The following is an 18,798-nucleotide window of genomic DNA, read 5'->3' as shown; positions in this document are numbered from 1 at the left end:
TGATATGAAGCATGTGAATAAGAAACAAAACAGGCCTGGAATTTACAAGAATATGGAAGTTATTAGATATCAAATATAAAAGTAAACCCATCTAAATAGGGATCCAGAGAGCTCCCTTTATTCCTCTCTAGGCTTTCCCACCAGAATCGCCATAAAAACATTTTGCACGCACACAATGGCTAGCAAGACTAAAAAGATGTAAAGCTTCCAAAAATGACAGATGCTCAGATTAGGGGGGCTGATGGTGGGGTCAAACGAGCTCATGCCTGGAGGAGCCCACTGTCTGTTTGGTCACATCTCCAGGTCAGTACACCAGCCTTCCAGATCCAAGGCTGATGTCAGGACTTCCTGAGAGTGAGACTGGCTGGAGCTGCTGGCTGGGAGGTAAACACTTCCTCCTTCTTTGCATCCTCCAGTTGCTTCACTCCTCAATCTTGCCCCTGCTCCACTAGCACCTGATGGAACTGCTGCATGGCTAGAGGGTCCAAATGGGGACAGAGAAAAATACTTATGTTCCTAGCAGGTAGAACAGTGACCTGCAAGGGTTGAGATACAATAGATAAAAGGAATGTCATGTTTCCATAACCTTCAGAGGAGAATCTAAACTCCACAGTATAGCATACAGGGACTTCTAGGTCATCTCCCTATCTCACCTAGTAGCCAGCAAGTCCCATGTGGGCAGAGCTCCATTTCTTGAGAGCTTACAGTCCCAATGACCTGCTCAATGGCAGACACAGACCAGACACCCAAAAGGTATAATATACCTCAAGTGCCTATCAGTTCCTGTTTACAAAGGAGCTTAAAGATATGAAAGTGGAAAGAGAGGGCCTAGAAGGGCTGGAGCTATAGGCTGCTAAAGGCAAAAAAAGGACGACTCCGCTATTGCGTCATACAGGAGTGGCTGGGGCATCTTTGAAGGATGCCAGGATTGGGAGGTCAGCCCCACTTACTGCTTCTTAGCAGGAGGGGCCTAGCTGCAAAGAGGAGGTGGAAACAGCCAGGCTCCTTACACAGGAAGGTCTTGCCACGGGACAAAATCAGCTTGTTGTCAAGGAAGCGGCGATGGAGGAGCAGCTCTTTCTCAAATGTGCAAGGGCCCAGGTACTGGGGAGGACAAAGGGACAAAGCTGAACTCAAAACCCATCAGGCAGGGCTTCCCTGGTGGCGCAGTGGTTGAGAGTCCACCTGCCGATGCAGGGGACACGGGTTCGTGTCCCGGTCTGGGAAGATCCCACATGCCGCGGAGCAGCTGGGCCCGTGAGCCATGGCCGCTGAGCCTGTGCATCCGGAGCCTGTGCTCCGCAACGGGAGAGGCCACAGCAGTGAGAGGCCCGCGTACCACAAAACAAACAAAACAAACAAACAAAAAAACCCATCAAGCAGATCTGCCCTTTAACACCTGTCTTCATTCCCAGAACTCACCTGTTTCAAGTTGATCCAGACATAGAGGCCAGAGCCACGATTGAGAAAAGGGACTTTCAATGCCTTCAGTTTGTTAGTAATGTACCTGTGAGCCTCCTGCAGCCGGAAGTGATAAATGGGCAGGTACACATTGTCAGTCCATTCTGGATGGGTGGAGGAAGAGGGCTGTCACACATCTCAGGACTAAGATCTGCCAGAGGGTTCCTGACAAAATGCTCCCTACCTGGGCTCCATGCCTGCTGATTCTATCCAAGCCTGACTGTATTATATTTGAGCTGACTTATACCCAATACACCCATTTCCACTAGGTAGGTGGAGACACTGGGCTTCTCAATAATTGTATAGGAAAGTTCTGTTTGAGTTTACACCCCTGAGGCAAGAAGCTGAGGTGTCCCCTAAACAGGGTTGATGCTTCTGTTGTCAACTGGGCAAGTAGCAGGTACTCACAGCTCCCTTACTTCCTGCCTTAGACCCTAACAAACGGACGTTGAAGAACCTCGTTGTCGTGCTTGGGGATGATCTTAGCCCAACTATCCTCAGCATTGGCAGCACTTTAGAACCACTTGGGAAGCTTTTAAAAGGCCTGATGGCCCAGGTTATATCCCCAGACATCTAAATCAAAATCTTCACAGATATAGCCTACACATCAGTATTTAAACTTCCCAGGTAATTCCCATGTGCATCCAAGACTGAGAACCAGCGTTTAAGGAGCTGGGAATCTGGTTTCTACCAAACTATTACAGGGCCTGGCACCATGCAGGGAGGCATCCAGCTGGGTTTCTCCTACCTACCCCTTTCCCCACCCAAAGCTGAAAGCAAATTGTTTTCTAAACCAGATTATCTGATTACATTAGTTTGTTTCATTATATCCCCGCTTTTAATTTAAATCCTCGGGCCTGGGCTTCCCTGGTGGTGCAGTGATTGAGAATCCGCCTGCCGATGCAGGGGACACGGGTTCATGCCCCGGTCCAGGAAGATCCCACATACTGCAGAGCGGCTGGGCCCGTGAGCCATGGCCGCTGAGCCTGCGCGTCCGGAGCCTGTGCTCCGCAACGGGAGAGGCCACAACAGTGAGAGGCCCGCGTACCGCAAAAAAAAAAAAAAAAAAAAAAAAAAAAAAATCCTCGGGCCTGGCATCTGATCTATTACAGGGAATTTTAAAAAGGAGCCCTTATCTAAGTTTGGGCCATGGCATAAAAGGGGGGAAATTCCCTCTGAAGCCAGCATTCACTTAAGATCCAAGGGGAAGGTGAATTCAGATGCCATAGATGTAGCCACACCAACTTGCCCAAAGGGCAGCTCTCCTTTGGCCACACTGGAAGATGAAGTTAAATCATATTCGAGGAATCAGGGTGTTCCTTTGTAATCTTTGCCTGAAGCAAGCCAGCTTTGGGGGAGGGAAAATTGACCTTCACATAAAGACTCATTTCTGAAGTTCCCACCTTTAAGTCCTAGAGTACAGTTGATGATCCCCCTTTCCAAGCAGAGCACGAGCTACCAGATGGCCAGTGTTTTAGACCAGCACCTCCCATCTTCTGTCTACACCCGGCTGCATCATCTGAGCTACAGCCTGCCCTCCTGTAAACTTCCTGTCCTGCCACTGTTAAACCCAAGACAGTGAACAGGGTCTCACTGTATTGAAGGCATGTCAGAGGCCCAAGCAGACCCAGGAGTTCCCCATGGCCACAAGGTCTGGCCCTGAACAGGGCTCAGTACCTCTGTCCTGAAGCAGCTGACACAGCTTGTACTGGGTGATGCCAGAGATGCTGTGGAGGTAGCCAAAGGAGCTCACAGCAGAGGCCACCTCCCTGTTGTGGGTGTACAGGGTGCCAAAGCAGAAGCCAGAGATGCCGAACTCCTAGAGGAAGAGAAGTAGGGAAGGAAATACCCAGCTGGTCTGCCTTCTGCTCCTGGCTCGACTTCCTTCCCTACCCAAGGACAGGCAGCTGGGACTCACCTTACTGGTGCCTCAGATCACATGGGTCTTGTTGGGGTCAGGCAGACTGGAGAGGAGAGAGTACAGTCAAGATTATGGAGAAATATTTGAAGGATGAAGACTTGGGGGTCTATGAAGAGAAGGTGAAAGTGGCCTTGAGGGCCTTCCTAGACAGAAGGGCCTATGGGACCCAAAGTCAAGAAACAGCTGCCCCAGTTAAGCCAGGAAGTCAACAAAAGGTATCCTTGTGGAACCAGATGGGACGGCTCTCAAGTGCCCACTGAATGAAGTCCAGGGCCCTCAGCCTGGCTCGTGGTCTTCCTACAGCTGGTCCAAAGCCACCTTCTTGGCAGTTGGCTCCTACACAAGTGGGCCACCCCCCATTTCTAAAATGTGTTCACCTATTTCTTACTGCCCCACATTTGGTGAAGCTCTTCTTTCCTCCAGGCATGCTCTTCTCTTGCTTTGCCTGCTGGATCCTATCCTAGGGCCAAGTACTACCCTTAAGAAAGTTCTGCTCTATTTCTATTCTTTCCCCATGCCCTCGTTCTCAAGAAGTTCCTACCCTGACCTTCTGGAGGGCTTCAACTTGACTTTTGACAATGCATATGCTACCTTTCCCTCAAGTTATCTCATGTACAAAATGGCGTTTAGAGAAGACACTTGGGAGGAAAGATGATGCTTTGCTCACTTTCACACTCCCAGTGGCTCTGAGCTCAGTTCCTGACATGCAGCCAATTAAGTTGATGGCCCATGGACTCACCCTGCAAAGTAGGAACTTCATGATTCTCATTCCCAATTCCAGCCAAGACCAACTCACCTCTCCAGGCTCAGAACACTATGGAATGGGATGGCTTCATCAAACACAGACAGCATGTAAATCTCATCTATAATCACATGTAGGTTGTACCTGCAGGTTGGGTGAAAGAGGGAGGACGATATCCAGGTTCTCCCTAATTGTTAGTTCGCTTCATTTGATGGTCCTCTCTAGACACAGATCAGACAGTCCTACTGCCCCAGCAGCCCATCCAACCCTTCCAAGAGGTGTGGCAAGGTAGAAGAGGGTCTCTCCTTCACCAGAGAGGACCTTTCACCCTGACTTGGGGGTACTAGGAAGGAAGAGGACCCAAAAGACATGCATGAGAACATTCAACCTCACACTTCAACCATCAAGCAGAGACTACTGGGAAGGGACTGGGCATCCCACAGAATCTCTTCTGGTACAGTCAGGAGCTGCCACCCAAGATCTGAATCAAATATGTTTATAAAGTAGGCTAAGTGCTCATGTGCTTCATCTCCTTTATTCTCCCAACAGCCCTTTGAAGCAGTATTGTTACCTCTATTTCACAGAAAGAAACTAAGTTTCTGAGACAGTAAGTTAATTCCCTCAGCTAGCAGATGCTAGAGCTGGAATGTAGACCTCCCCCAGCATTCTTCCTCTTGTCCCTTGCTCTGCCATTAATTGGTCTGGATACGTTATGAAGTTTGAATAAGGGTTTCTTCTAGATAGAAGAAGATTATCTACCCTAAGAGGGCTATTTCCAGACTTCAGAGATAACTGATGTTAACATGCTCTTAGAAATGAGACATGAAAGTTCTACAGGGACTCATCTTCACCCCACAAGGTCTGAGAGGCTGTCTTCCTTGGCACCTCAAGCCAGGTAGTTTGGGAAATGGATGCGGGAAGAAAGTGCCTATGCCACAAGAGGTGGAAAAGCAACAGAACTATATGATGACTGTTATGTAGGTATGTGCACATGGACAAAGGCTAGAAAAGAAATGGCACAGTTTGAAATAGTGAGCAGGTGGGTGCATTTTCCTTCATTTCAATTTCAGTTAGTTGTCTGTAACTTCACAAAGTATACCACGCAGTAAGAATATTTAGGGTATATTATTTCTGGTTCTGACTCCTTGACTATGAGTCATTGGAACCCTTCTTATGGACTTCATCTAGTCTCAAGGGGGTAGAACTCATACTTCTTAGCAAATTCCAGATATTCCATCACTGAGTCTCGGGAGTAGACATCTCCCAGAGGATTCTGAGGGTTGATTAGCACAAGGCCTCTGACCTTTTTCCCTTAAAAAGAACCAAACATAACCAAGTGAACACAAGTCCTTCGCATCTACATCAAGTTCAGCCAAAGATCAGGTCAGGACACCGAGTATCGAGCACCTAATCAAGACCTCAGTGGGCTCTCGGAGGAGCAACTATCATATTTTTGCCCACAGAGCGGATCAGGAAGGAGCTCTGGGGGCTGCCATAGCCAGGGTGCTATCTCTATGATACCAGCCTGCCTCCTATGATATTCTGGGCTAGGCATTTTCTAGAAGTCATTGTCCCCCAAAATAGGTAGGCACCCAGCAGAGAATCTGGCACCTTGAGTCCTTCCCTGGATGAGGACAGGTGCCTGTGGACCAGGAGACCCCAGCTCTGTAAGGGGCTACTTACAGTGGTTGCCCTCTCCAATCAGGATACTGCAGTATGTCTTCATCAATGTACAGCATGTCAGTCCAAGTCAACTGTTGACAAATAGAGCATGAGCCCAGCCAGACCAGGGATTCCCAAGAAGTTTCAGCCTGCTCCTAGGATGCATATGGGTGTTTGCCCTGCAACACAGGGCCTCCCAGAGGGAAATGGACATATATGCTTCATGTTCCCTGGTGAACGGAGGCTTCAATCTTCTTGTCAAAGATTATACAAATAGCTATCCACTGGGAAGTGTCTGACAACTTCCCCAACCCTACATTTGATCCGTAGTCTCCCTTAGCAGCTTACCCATCATATATCCATCCAGAGAACACCTCCCAACACAGCCCAACCAGGAGGTTGGATGTGCTATTCTAGAAGCTATTTCCCCACTCCCTTCCCCAAACTTCTAAGTCTTATTCCTGTATCTACACCATGCCAAAGAACATTCTAGGGGGCCTGGGCCTGAAGGTGGGTCCCAGCACAGGCTGGAACGTGGCTTACCCTTTCAGCCAGCAGATCAATACAGATCTTGTTCTCACTGGTACCAAGGTTGATGTAGCTCTGGAGATGGAAGGAATCTAAGGTCAGTCCTCTTGCCCTGCCCTACATGGACGCCTTTAACCAGGTCACAAGTACGTATGCTGGACAAGCCCAGATGGGGGTCTCCCTGCTCCATGAGGCTTAAACTTCCCAGGTAATTCCCATGTGCATCCAAAACTGAGAACCAGTGTTCAGGGAGCTGGGAATCTGGTTTCTACCAAACTGTCAGAGTCTGACAACTTTAATATTAGATAAATTTCTACAAACCCTAAAGATCTCACAGCTTGCAAGTTTCCCTCTTTCAAGCCATTTATTGGGTTGGCCAAAAAGTTTGGTTAATGAATATGTTGTTCAATAAAGTTCTTGGTGAAAATGAATAATGTCTTTTATTTTTATTTAAAACCAAATGAACTTTTTGGCCACCCAATAGATAATAATAGTTATATTATGTACCAGCTATCATTCATTGAGCTCCTATGTTCTAGACACTAGACTAAGTGCTTCCTGTGAATTGCCTTCATTCTCACAACTCCTGAGAAAAAAGTTCTATTCTGATCTCTGCTTAAAGAGCATGAAGCCCAGAAAGGTTGAATAAACTACTAGCCATGCATGTGACCTCGGTGATGGGCAGAATTCCACCTGACTGGCCCCAGAGCCTGGATCCTTAGCCAGCACAGGCCCTGCGTATATACATCTCTGCTATTTCCACTTCCATGGAAGGGCCCTTCAAGTTACTGGAAGAGGTATGACCCCTCAGAGGCCAGTGGGGTTACCTGACTCACTTGGCCCCCAGAAAAGCTGACGGCCACCAGCCACACGTCACTTAGATGGGAACAGAGGGAAAGGTGTGGCTCGTGTGGTCCTCCGCCCTCTGGCTGGAGAGCTGCTATGAACCTCCCTTTCTGGAAGCCTCTTCCTGCTCCCACCACCATTAGGATAACATCCTAACGTCTCACAATGGCCTGATCCCGTCCATACCTCTGTCACAACGCTCACTGTCTCTTCTCAAGCCACATGGGCCTGCTTGTGCAATCACTCCAAGCCCTTCCCACCTTAAAACTTTCACACATGCTGTTCCTCTTGCCTGGAGGACCCCCACCCCGACTCCCACCACATGGCTGGCTTATTCAACTTTTAAAACATCCTCCCTGACCACCCAAAGCAGGCATCCCCTTAGTGCTCTTGCAAACATTATTCACGTTCATTTCCCCAATGGCTGATGATATCCAACACCAGACCGAGTTCCATGAGGGTAGGTTCACTTACCACAGTGACCAGAGTGACTCCTAGTGGGTAAAAGCTGGGACAGGAGGGAAACCAGACCCAGCTTGTCAACTTTCTTGGCCACATCACCTTACTTTCGTGCCCATCCCCTTACCTATAGAAGAAAATAGTGCCTACTTCATGGGGCTGGAAGAGTCAGTGAGAGTGCACAGTACTTGGCACGGGACTCAGTAAATCCTAGTGATGGGGGCCCTAGAGTATGTCCCCCCATCCTCACCAGGGTGTTCTTGTCCTTGTGGTATTTGTTTCCTTGGTAGGTGTTGTAGTCCTGGAAGCTGGAGTGGTATAAGGCAGAGATGTCAATCCACAGTTGGACAAGTCATAGCTGATAAATGTATCTTCAAAATCACTCCGTTGGTAAAACATCTGGCAAGTCTGCCTGGATGATTGGGCCTGCTGCCCACCTCCGACATCGACATCCATGGAAGCGTCAGGCGGTTGGAAGCTCTGGTCACCTGTGGCCCCAGACTGCAGGTAGTGGAGCATCTGGAACATTAAGTGACCCAGGAAGGCCTCCTGGTCCCTGATGGCCTGATTGTGCCTCTGCTTCTCCAGCGCCAGGTCCTGCTGCTGGTGCCTGGTCATCAGCTGCGTGATGTTATCCTCCATGGTCTGCCTCAAGGACAGCACCATCTCCATCAGCTGGGTATGGATGCTACGGTTTCTGAGGGCCTGGTCCCTCATCTGGCCATAGGGCATGGAGGGCATGTCTGATGGGCCACTCATACTCTGGGTATTCCTATTGGCCTTAGCAGGCTGGCTGGAACCTGCAGAGAAAGAGAGTCCATGCACTGCAGCAAAGGTCTGGGCCTGATCTCAGGCTGGTCACTAGTTCCTCCTACCTCCACACCTTGGTTGTAGGCCCAAGTGAATTCAGGAAGAGTTACCTGCTCATTCAAGGGCAATGCCTAAGTGGCCCCAAGCCCAGATATTGGAGCACTGTACTTAAATGTCATTAACATATGTTCTGGGGAAGAGCCTTAGGGCCCACTTAGGGAAAAAGGGGAAACTGAACAGGTAGGCTGTGGATTCTTCAACCAGAGCAATTCCTGCTCTGTAGAGTTCTAAGTAAGAAAAGGGATTCTGCTGCTAAAAACAAAAAACAAAAACACCAAACCAAAACGCTGAATATGTCATTCTGCTGGAATAGGGGTAAGTAAACTACTGCCCAAGGGCCAAACCAGCCTTCCATTTGTTTTTGTAAATAAAGTTTTATTGGAACACAGTTGTGTTTGCTTGTTTATATATTATCTATAGCTGCTTTTGTACTTCAATGGCAGAGTTGAATAGTTGTGACACAGACCACATGGCTCACAAGGAGTAATACATTTACTATCTGGCCTGTTACAGAAAACATTTGCCAGCTCTTGTTCTAGAATGTCAGCCCTTCTTTTTGCCATTTTTCCCAAGTTGGCTGTACCAGATGTTCAAAGCTCCTACTTTGTGTTACTTCCTGTAAATGCCTTCAACCTGCTCATGGTGACAGCTGCCTTGGACTTCCATCACCAGTAACCATGGTCGAGATACATGGTTCTCGAACTTTAAAGTCCACCAGAATCACTTAGAAGGTTTGTGAGGACACAAATGGCTAGTCCTCATCACTGTACTTTGTTTCAGGAGGTCTGGGGTGGGGCCTAAGAATTTGCAGTTCTAATGAAGTTCCTAGGACTATACTTTCCAAACCTCTAAAAATTCAGACCAACCTTCTGTCTGAAAAGAGTCAAAATGCTGGATAAGACTTGAGAAACACCTTTATAAAGTCTCAAAGAGGAAAAAAAAATCAGATACTAAGAAGCCAGGAGGTAAGAAAATTTGAGGCTGACAGCTGCCTCTAATTCATAAGACAATCCTCATATCCCCAGTCACTGAGACCTCTTTTTCTAAGAATCTAGACTTACACATCTCCCACCAAATGCCATCTTCTAAGTTCTTTTTCTATGTTACATCCCTTACATTCCCCCCACATATACAAAACCTTGTTACTTCTTTTACAGGTTTGTGGCACCAGCACTTCAAAGTACTGGACACTCTGCCCAACCTCTCCAAACCATCCTTGGTCTGCCTGTGATGTTCCCATCGCAACCTATACTTCTATGTAATGACACTTAATTTTGTTACTTGTTCAGTATCTGCCCAGGTCAGACTTCATCATCATATCCTTAGCACAGTGCCTGGCACATAGGTAACTAGTGGGAGAGGCACAACCACAAAGATGTGGCCGAGTCAGTAAAGAGATGAACCATGACTGAAGACTTTAAGCTATGGAAGACAGAGCAACAGCCAGATGAAGCCATAGGACAAAGGGGTACCAAGTCTTGACTTAGGATGTCAACATTTCATCAACAGTGATACAAAGAACTTTACTTACCACTTTTAGGAACATACTTAGAAAGAAATTGAACAAATATAAGCTCTTATTCCCAGACTCACCCTTTGTTTCACAAGCAAAAGTTTGCTCTGGCCCAAGCTCCATCCCCTAGAAGTAAGAGGGTCATTTCAGTGGGGCTCTCAACTCTGGAGGTGAGTAGGTTCCTTTGTTTTTGCCTTCCAGAAGGTGGTACCCATTATCCTTACTGGTCTTGATGAGTGCCTGTGGGAAGGGCCAAGATGGTGGAGATGACCTCCCTTCTATGGGCAAGAAGCTGCCACCAGGGCACTTCTGCTTTCTCCCAGGCCTGGGCTGTCACATATGGAGTGTGTTTGTTCTGTTTTACCTTAATAACAAAATCAAAGATGTGACGGCTCCATAGAGCAGCACATGAGCCCAGGATTTAAGTTACTCCAGTTCAAGCTGGATTAGGGAGTCTCTTGGACTTCTTATCCTGGAAGTCCTTGCTGTTACCAAGGTCCCACTACTCTGTCCCATCTACCCAGCCCTCAGCCAGGGACCCCAGGTTCACAGGAAACAGGGATCAGGATGGAGCAGGGAAGCTGGAGGCCAGGTGGCCCAACAAGCCATTGGAGGAGGGAGGCTGTTTAAAGAAGGTGGAATGAGAATCTCTCCAGGCAGGCTTATGGAGCAGAAAATGGGGCCAAGGCAAGGAACTGCAAAAAGTGTATTTTCCTAGTAAATGTTTTTTTTCTGATAAGGAAGTGGTATGCTGCAAGGCCAGGGGGAAAACCTAGAAGAGGGACCTCTGCCAAAACTTGTCTTTTCCACAGGAAAAGTCTATTGTAATGATGTTGTTCCACAAAGGCCATAATGTCCTTAAATCTCAGCCCTAAGTTGTCTGGCTAAGACGTTTTGGCTACATCCTGGGTTTCAGTATTTCTCATCCTTAAACCATCTACCTCCCAAACCACACTCAGGGCCCTTCTATAGAAGCAGCATCTCAGAACCAGCCCAGCTGGTGGCCTCTGATAAGAGCTGAAAGATCTTAAACAGTAGAAACTGGGAATGGGGAAAGAACATGCGAAGTGAACTAGGAACAAGCTCGTCTCCTGTTCATTTGGGATGCCAGTATATGGGTATACCATTTATACCAGGATACTTCTGTCTCTTTTTTTAGTGCCCTACAAGCCCTTCTAGCTCTATCTTGCCCTTTGGCCTTCCTTCCCCTTGCCATGCACCAGCCTCCCCTGGAGTCTCAGTACTCTAACCTAATTAAGATTCTTCCTTTTCAATGTAGTAATTACGATAAAGATTGTCGAGTCTTCTTTATGTGCGTGGGAAGCAAGATGTTTGGGGATACAGATGCCTAAATGCAAGTTGCAAAACTGAAAACTCAGGTAAAAGCAGCCTGGAGAAGCCCAGATTCTATTCTGTGGTTGCAATTCAACAACTGTAGGATGTTGGAAGAATTATCTCCCCTGTCCGGGCATCAGTTACTCATGCAAGATGAGAAGGTACTTACCTCAGTTGGAGGTAAAATTGAAGCTCAGTGAAGACAAGGAACTTCTAGTGTCCCATAGTAGAACCAGGATTTAAACCTAAGCCCTCTGACTTTAGCCCAGAACTCCTAGAAGAAGAGTGAACTGGCAGAAAACCAGCACCTACACAGACTACAGCCTGGCTTCACATCACATGATGCCCCAGAAGTCTCGAGTTTTGACGTCGAATTAACTTCATCCAACAATATTGTCATCTTGTACTGTTGGTGACTCAAAGTCCCTGGGAAGAAGCAAACAATACTCTGGAAGCAGTATACCTTAGATTTTAGATTTCTCAAAAAGGATAAGTCTTCAAATACAGCGTCGAGCACACAGAAAATCCAGACACATGAATAAACAGCATGAGCTAAAACCAGCACAGACAACAAAGACCAACTGGACTTGAAGTACTAGGAGTAGATTGTAAAATAATTGCTTTTCTGTTCAAGGAGACAAAACCCAAGCCTGAGAGTTGACAAAAATTAGAAGTTACTTAAATCACAGATTTAAAGAAAACAGGAGATTCTAGATCTCCTGTTGTTAAAATACAATGATCAAAAATTTTAAACCTCAGTGGAAGGGTTTAATGGCATATTAGATACAACTAAAGAGAAAATTAGTGACCTGGAAAAAGAGGCTGAAGAAACTTTCTAGAGTGTGGCATGAAGACACAAAAGAAAGACAAAAGATATAAAATCTAAAATATACATACACATATACACATTCACTTGGAGTCCCAAAGGAAGAGAAAATGGGGCAGAAGAGAAACAGTTTGAATAAGATGTTTTATCAGTGCCAAATAACCAGACACCAAAGCATGGCTTCAAGAAGCCCAACAAATGCAAATTAGGATAAATAAATCTATACCTATATAAATATCATGGTGAAGCTACAAAAAAAAAAAAAAGACATCATGGTGAAGCTACAAAAAAACAAGACAAACACTTCAAAAGCAGCCAAGCAAAAAAAGAAAAAGTTATCTTAAAAGGAATAATAGATCAAAAGCTGATGTTGGCAACAGCAGAAACCTGAAGATAGTGAAATACTATTTTCAATATACTGAAAGGAAATAACTCCCAACCTAGAATCTTATAGCCATCACAAGATCAACATTTCAATAGGTAGTACCAATTTCTCCCCCTAGAGGGGCTGGATTTACTGCAGAGGACACTACTAATCAAAGCAAGTAGGTTTGCCTTTAAAAGCTAAAGCCAACTGAGTGAAAGAGACCAGACAAGGCACATATGGTACAGTTCTACTCATAGAACAGGCGAAAGTAATCAGTAGTGATAGAAATCAGAACAGTGGCTCCCTGGACAGGAGGTTGGGAAACTGACTGTAATGGGGTGCAGGGAACTTTCTGGGGAGATGACATGACCTATATCTTGATAGGGTGATGGTTACATGGCTATAGCCATTTGTCAAAGCTCAAAGTGTACACTTATGAATTTTACTATATTTAAGTAGGTTTTTAAAATGCAGCTGTAGCTAATTTAAGGCTCTATTAGACTATAAATAGCTAAATGAGTTTATTTCCAATGCTAGCCCTTCAAGTGTAAAGACCAGTATGGGAACAGGCTCCAAGTATACAGAGGGATATTTGCATAATTAATTTACAGTAGAAAAAAATGAAGAGAGTTCTTGAGAGAGAGAGAGAGAGAGAATGCAAGCAGAAGCTAATTTAGTCAAGAAAAATAGGAGAAAGGACATGCATGGAAATAAGATGAACTAAAGAGTATTTTGAACTATTCTAATGGATATGCCTAAGTCCGGAAGAAATGGATAATTCAGTTTAAAATGTATTATAGTTTATTATTCCTAATTCCAGATAAGAAATAAAATCTAAACAAATTAGTTTCCATAGAAGTTATCAAAGAGCTAGCTCCCTTAAAAAGTATCTGGCCCAGGGCTTCCCTGGTGGCGCAGTGGTTGAGAGTCCACCTGCCGATGCAGGGGACACAGGTTCGTGCCCCAGTCCGGGAAGATCCCACATGCCGCAGAGCAGCTGGGCCCGTGAGCCACGGCCGCTGGGCCTGCGCGTCCGGAGCCTGTGCTCCACAACAGGAGAGGCCACAACAGTGAGAGGCCCATGTACTGCAAAAAAAAAAAAAAAAAAAAAAAAGTATCTGGTCCAGAGGGTCTCATAAGGAAATTCTACCATGTACTTAAAGGAGAATATTATTCCAGTGCTATTAAACTGTTCTAGAAAAAAGGAAAAGCATCCACATTTCATAATCAAACAAACAGTGATATGTAGATTTGATGATGTTTATATGAAGAACTACGGACAAGTTCTCACCTATGATTAGGTTATTCATACTTAAAAGCCAAATAGCACTTAACAAGCAGAATCCATCAGCATAACAGAATAACCTTACCACCAAGTGGGGTCATACTGAGAATGGAAGGACGGTTCAATTCTATGGTTTATATTAACTTTTCATTAACAGATCCTAAGGGGATAAAAGTCACTTGATCTATAGATGCTATAGAGACATCTGACGGAATTAGATACCCATTCTTGAGTTAGACAACTTGATGCCATGAATGGCTACCTCTTTAACTAAGACATCTCTCAGCCAAAAAGCCAGCCTCCTACTCAATCTAGAAACTGAAGGGTTTGAATTCATGAACAAGAGATAAGGCTGCCCATGATCACTGTGAAATATCTAACATTGTACCAGAGGTCTCAGCCAAAAATATTAAGCAAGGAAAGAAATTAGAGTTAAAAATAGGGAATTTGGATTATTGCTATCTACAGCTTCCTACTGTCTACCTGGAAGACACAGAAGAATGAACAGATGTTCTACAAGAGAATTTAGTATAGTTATAGGCTAGGGCCCCAATTCATCTTTTGGTAAATACAGTGTTATGGGGATGCAGCTACACCCATGTTGCATATATATGCTGACCAGACTTTGGTAGTGAACACTAGACCAGCACTTTCAACTGGGGTCACTCCCCTAATGAGTGAGTCTAGCACTGCCTGGAACCCCCAACAACATGCAGCTTCATTTTCCTTTAATCCTAGAGGTGTTATCCCCAAATTCCAGATGGGGTGAATAAGGACATAATTAATAATAGTCTGTTGAATTTAATGCAGCCCCCAAACATACCCAGAATGAGTATGAACAGTGTAAGCTATTTTGGGGGTCACAGACCCTCTGAAACCATAACATTATCAACAACGACTTACACTGATTGGGTACTGCCTTGAGCCGGGCTCTGGTGTGGATTCTTTGTAGGCATCACCTGATGTAATCCTCAGAGTGACTCTATTACGAGGGTACCACCATTAGCCTCACCTTACAGATGAGAAAACAGAGGCTCAAAAGCAGGAGGTGAATCACACAAGCTCACACAAATAGGATGGGAAAGGGAGGCTTGAACCCCAGGCCCCACTCCCCTCTTAACTATCCCTCCCTGAGGTTTTTGCTGGAAGGGTGCATATCCCCTCAAAGCTTGGCTTTCACTTTCAGGGATCCAGAAGCCCCCTAAGTCCATCGTTGCCCCACCCCACTGGGGGTCCGGGGGCCCAGGTAAAGCCCGGCAATGTTTGGCCTAAAGCCCCCTCTCACTCCACAGCCGCGGCTCCCGACTGAGCCACCCTGCATTTACCTCTGTCCCGGTTTTTACTCATTTCTTCTCTGGTCTAAAATCCTTATGTCTGATGAAATTGCTCTTAATCTTTGGGGCCCAGAGACCTCTCCACCACCTCCTCCTCTCACTAGGCTTGCTTACTGCTTTGGGCCTGCATGCTCTGCTTTTTTTTTTTTTGCGGTACGCAGGCCTCTCACTGTTGTGGCCTCTCCCATTGCAGAGCACAGGCTCCGGATGCGCAGGCTCAGCAGCCATGGCTCACGGGCCCAGCCGCTCCGCGGCATGTGGGATCTTCCCGGACCGGGGCACGAACCCGCGTCCCCTGCATCAGCAGGCGGACTGTCAACCACTGCGCCACCAGGGAAGCCGCGTGCTCTGCTTTTAAGCACGGATGATTTCAAGGGCAACAAGATCCACCTTGCCCTTTCCAAGGGGATCTCCCCCAGCTGCTCTCAATTACCTAAAATGGCCTTTCTTTTTTAAAAAAGGCTTTAATTTATTGCTTTACTTTTAACTGAGGTAACATTGGCTTATAACATTGTATGTTTCATGTGTACAACATTATATTTCAACTTCTGTACACACTACAGCGTGCTCACCACCAAAAGTTTAGTTTCCATCTGTCATCACACGGTTGATCCCCTTTACTCATACCCCGCCTCCACCCTTCCCCTCTAATAACCATTACTCTGTTCTCTGTGTTTGTTTAGTTTGGTTTGTTCATTTATTTTGGTGTTTTTTTATTCCACCTATGAGTGAAATCATACAGTATTTGTCTTTCTCCATCTGACTTATCTCACTTTGCATAATACCCTCAGGGTCCATCCATGTTATCACAAATGGCAAGATTTCATTTTTTTATGGCTGAGTAGTATTCCATAGTATACATATACCACATCTTCTTTTTTTTTTTTTCTTTTTTCTTTTGTGGTACGTGGGCCCCTCACTGCTATGGCCTCTCCCGTTGCAGAGCACAGGCTCCGGACGCACAGGCTCAGCGGCCATGGCTCAAGGGCCCAGCTGCTCCGCAGCATGTGGGATCCTCCCGGACCGGGGCACGAACCTGCGTCCCCTACATCGGCAGGCAGACTCTCAACCATTGCGCCACCACGGAAGCCCAATACCACATCTTCTTTATCCATTCATCCATTGATGGGACTTAGGTTGTTTCCATATCTTGACTATTGTAAATAATCCTGTGAGGAACATAAGGGTGCATGTATCTTTTCAAATTAGTGTCTTGGTATCCTTTAGATAAATACCCAGAAGTGGAATGTGAATTAGTACAGCCATTATGGAAAACAGTATGGAGATTAAAAAATTCAGAATAAAATGGACTTTTCTTTGCACCATTACAGAGAGAGGCTCAGCAATGCCCACACCTGGGAGAACCACATTTTGGGGCCGTGGTTCTCAAACGTTGAAGGTCTTGGCATCACCTGGAGGGCTCATAAAGAGCAGGAGGCTCTTGGAAGTGGGTGAGGGCCTGGGCCTGAGTAGTAGCTTGAGACCACCAGGTGATTCGGATACTTAGCAATGTCTGAGAACCACTGGAGCAAGCGAACCTCAATTAAAGCACAAATGAGCTGCTACTAACCTTTCCCGTTTCTGGGGAGGTCACAGTTGAGAGCAGGCTGCAGTGGGTTAACCTCAGGCCGGAAGGGCAGCTTGACGAGAAAGCACTGGAGTGATGGCCAGGAGGGCTGGTCCCAATTCCCCTGGCCCTACCTGACTGTGTGTCCTTGGCAAACTCGCTCAGCCTTTTGGGGTCTTCAGTTTCTCTTTGTTAAAGGGGGAGGTCAATGAAAACTACCTCACAAAGGGTGATGGGAATGGCCTAGGTGAATGAGCTCCACACATTTGGAGCTCCTGGTCTGCCTTCCCTGAAGGTCGACAAACAGAAGCAAGGCCAAAAGCAGCTTGTGGTTCAAGTATATCCTGTCTTGTGACTGTCCTCCAACTTCAGTGGGTGCTTGTTTAAAATGCAGGTGCCTGGGCTCCACTAAGGGATTTCGATCCAGTAGGTCTATATTTGGGCTCAGGAGTCTGCATTTTGAAACAAACATGGCAGGTGATTCTGGATTCCTCTTGGAGAGACGCTGTCTTCGTGGACTCCACACTGAGAGGACGCATGAGCAGTGGGCAGGCACTTTACTGAGAGCGTTAGGACCTCACATATTCCACAGCCTGGCCTGCACTGACGACCCATCTCTTCTGTCATTTATTTGTTCATTCCCCACTCAAAAAAACAATTCACTGGGCACCTATCATGTACCAAGCACTGTGTTAGACCATGAGACTATCAAAATGAAGGAAAAGTTCCCCGATTTCAAGGAGTCCCAGAGTACATTTTCCAGTGGAAAAGTCTGATCTTTGCTCAAGATCCTTCAGTGGCTCCTCTTCATCTTACAGGGCTTATAAACCCAAATACCTTCAAGGACACAATGGTAACAAATGTGCAAAGCTGGCTTAAGGCAAAGGGGATGACTGGGGAGACTGTTGGCTAACAGAAGCATGCATATCCCTCCTCTATGCCTTCAAGTTAAAAAAAGAAAAAAAAAAAGGCAAGCACTGCCAAGCAAAATGGTTTTACCAGTTGATTTCAGCCCTCAGCCATCAATTTGCAGCCTCTAACTCCAAATTCTTTCATGTGGCATACCAGACCTCTAGAATAATCAATCACAAGTTTCCGCCTAGTCTCATTCTTCGCACATCTCCTCCCCCACCACCAACACCCCCCAAACACTGAACCTCCTGTATCGCTCCCAGCACACCATCATCTCTCATTCCTCCAGGCCTTTGCATGTGCTGTTACCTCCACTCAGAGAGCACTTTCACAAACCTACCCATTTGGCAGACTCCTGCTTCTCCTTCAGGTCTATGCCTGCATGTCACCTTCTCCAAGGAAACTTCCTCCCTGACTCCGTAGGCAGGTTTAGGGGCCCCAACCTATATCCCCAGGTTCTTTGCTCATGCCTACAGTATAAAGCACAGCAGTGCCTCAAAGCTGGGTTTGCTCTAGCTGGGTTCCAATGCCTGGACTGCTGTGCCCCCAGATACCTGCTCGGCTCACTTCCTCATCTCCTACGACTCTTTGCATAAATATCACCTTCTCTCCGAGGCCTATTATGACCACTTATCCCATTCTGCAACCTGCTTCCACCCCTGCCACACTGCAGTGCCCCCCATTCCACTTTTCATGTTTTATAGCACTTTTCGCCTTCAAATGTACTCGATACTTGTTTATTATGTGCACTGTTTTCAGTGCCCCCTTCTAAAACATAAAGCTCATGAGAGCAAGGGTCCTTGCTTGTTTGTTTACTGTTTCTCAAATGTAAAGGACGGTGCTTGGCCCATAGGGGAGTTCAACCACATTTATGAATGAATGAGCGAGTGGGTGAATTAATGAAGGAAGGAACGAACGAATGAACGAATGAATGGATACCATAATGCAGTTATCTAAGGTCTGGGTCCATTCTGGGCTGTAGCTTCTTAGGTTCCAAGGCACAGAGGTGGTTCTCGGTTAGTGTTCGTTGACGACTATTGGTAGCTATTCGATGAGTGACTGAGGACGGCAATGAAGGAACCAATCACTGCCGTCACCAGGTGACGGCTGACGGTGGAATGAAGACTTGCCCAGAGGGAAAACCCTCATTTCCCCCAACCTCCCGCGTTT

The 18,798-nt window shown here is 46.3% G+C and overlaps 1 pseudogene across 1 annotated transcript in view; it reads right to left on the bottom strand.

The window, feature by feature from the left end:
• Positions 1-39: 39 nt before the first annotated feature.
• LOC308620825 (putative inactive 1-aminocyclopropane-1-carboxylate synthase-like protein 2) overlaps positions 40-18,798 on the bottom strand; it is a 50,117-nt pseudogene continuing 31,358 nt past the window's right edge. The window contains exons 3-13 of the transcript XR_014017897.1: positions 7,870-8,419; positions 6,330-6,389; positions 5,808-5,878; positions 5,717-5,748; positions 5,336-5,435; positions 4,179-4,268; positions 3,380-3,425; positions 3,139-3,280; positions 1,423-1,565; positions 951-1,104; positions 40-475 (exon numbers count right to left, since the gene is read on the bottom strand). The product of XR_014017897.1 is annotated as a putative inactive 1-aminocyclopropane-1-carboxylate synthase-like protein 2 (transcript). The remainder of the gene's footprint in view (positions 476-950; positions 1,105-1,422; positions 1,566-3,138; positions 3,281-3,379; positions 3,426-4,178; positions 4,269-5,335; positions 5,436-5,716; positions 5,749-5,807; positions 5,879-6,329; positions 6,390-7,869; positions 8,420-18,798) is intronic.

This window comes from Mesoplodon bidens, assembly GCF_964165515.1.
Source record: "Mesoplodon bidens genome assembly, chromosome: 7".
In the NCBI taxonomy this organism is placed as follows: domain Eukaryota; kingdom Metazoa; phylum Chordata; class Mammalia; order Artiodactyla; family Ziphiidae; genus Mesoplodon; species Mesoplodon bidens.
Note: the sequence above shows the minus strand (reverse complement) of the source record. Positions and strands in the feature narration are given on the sequence as shown.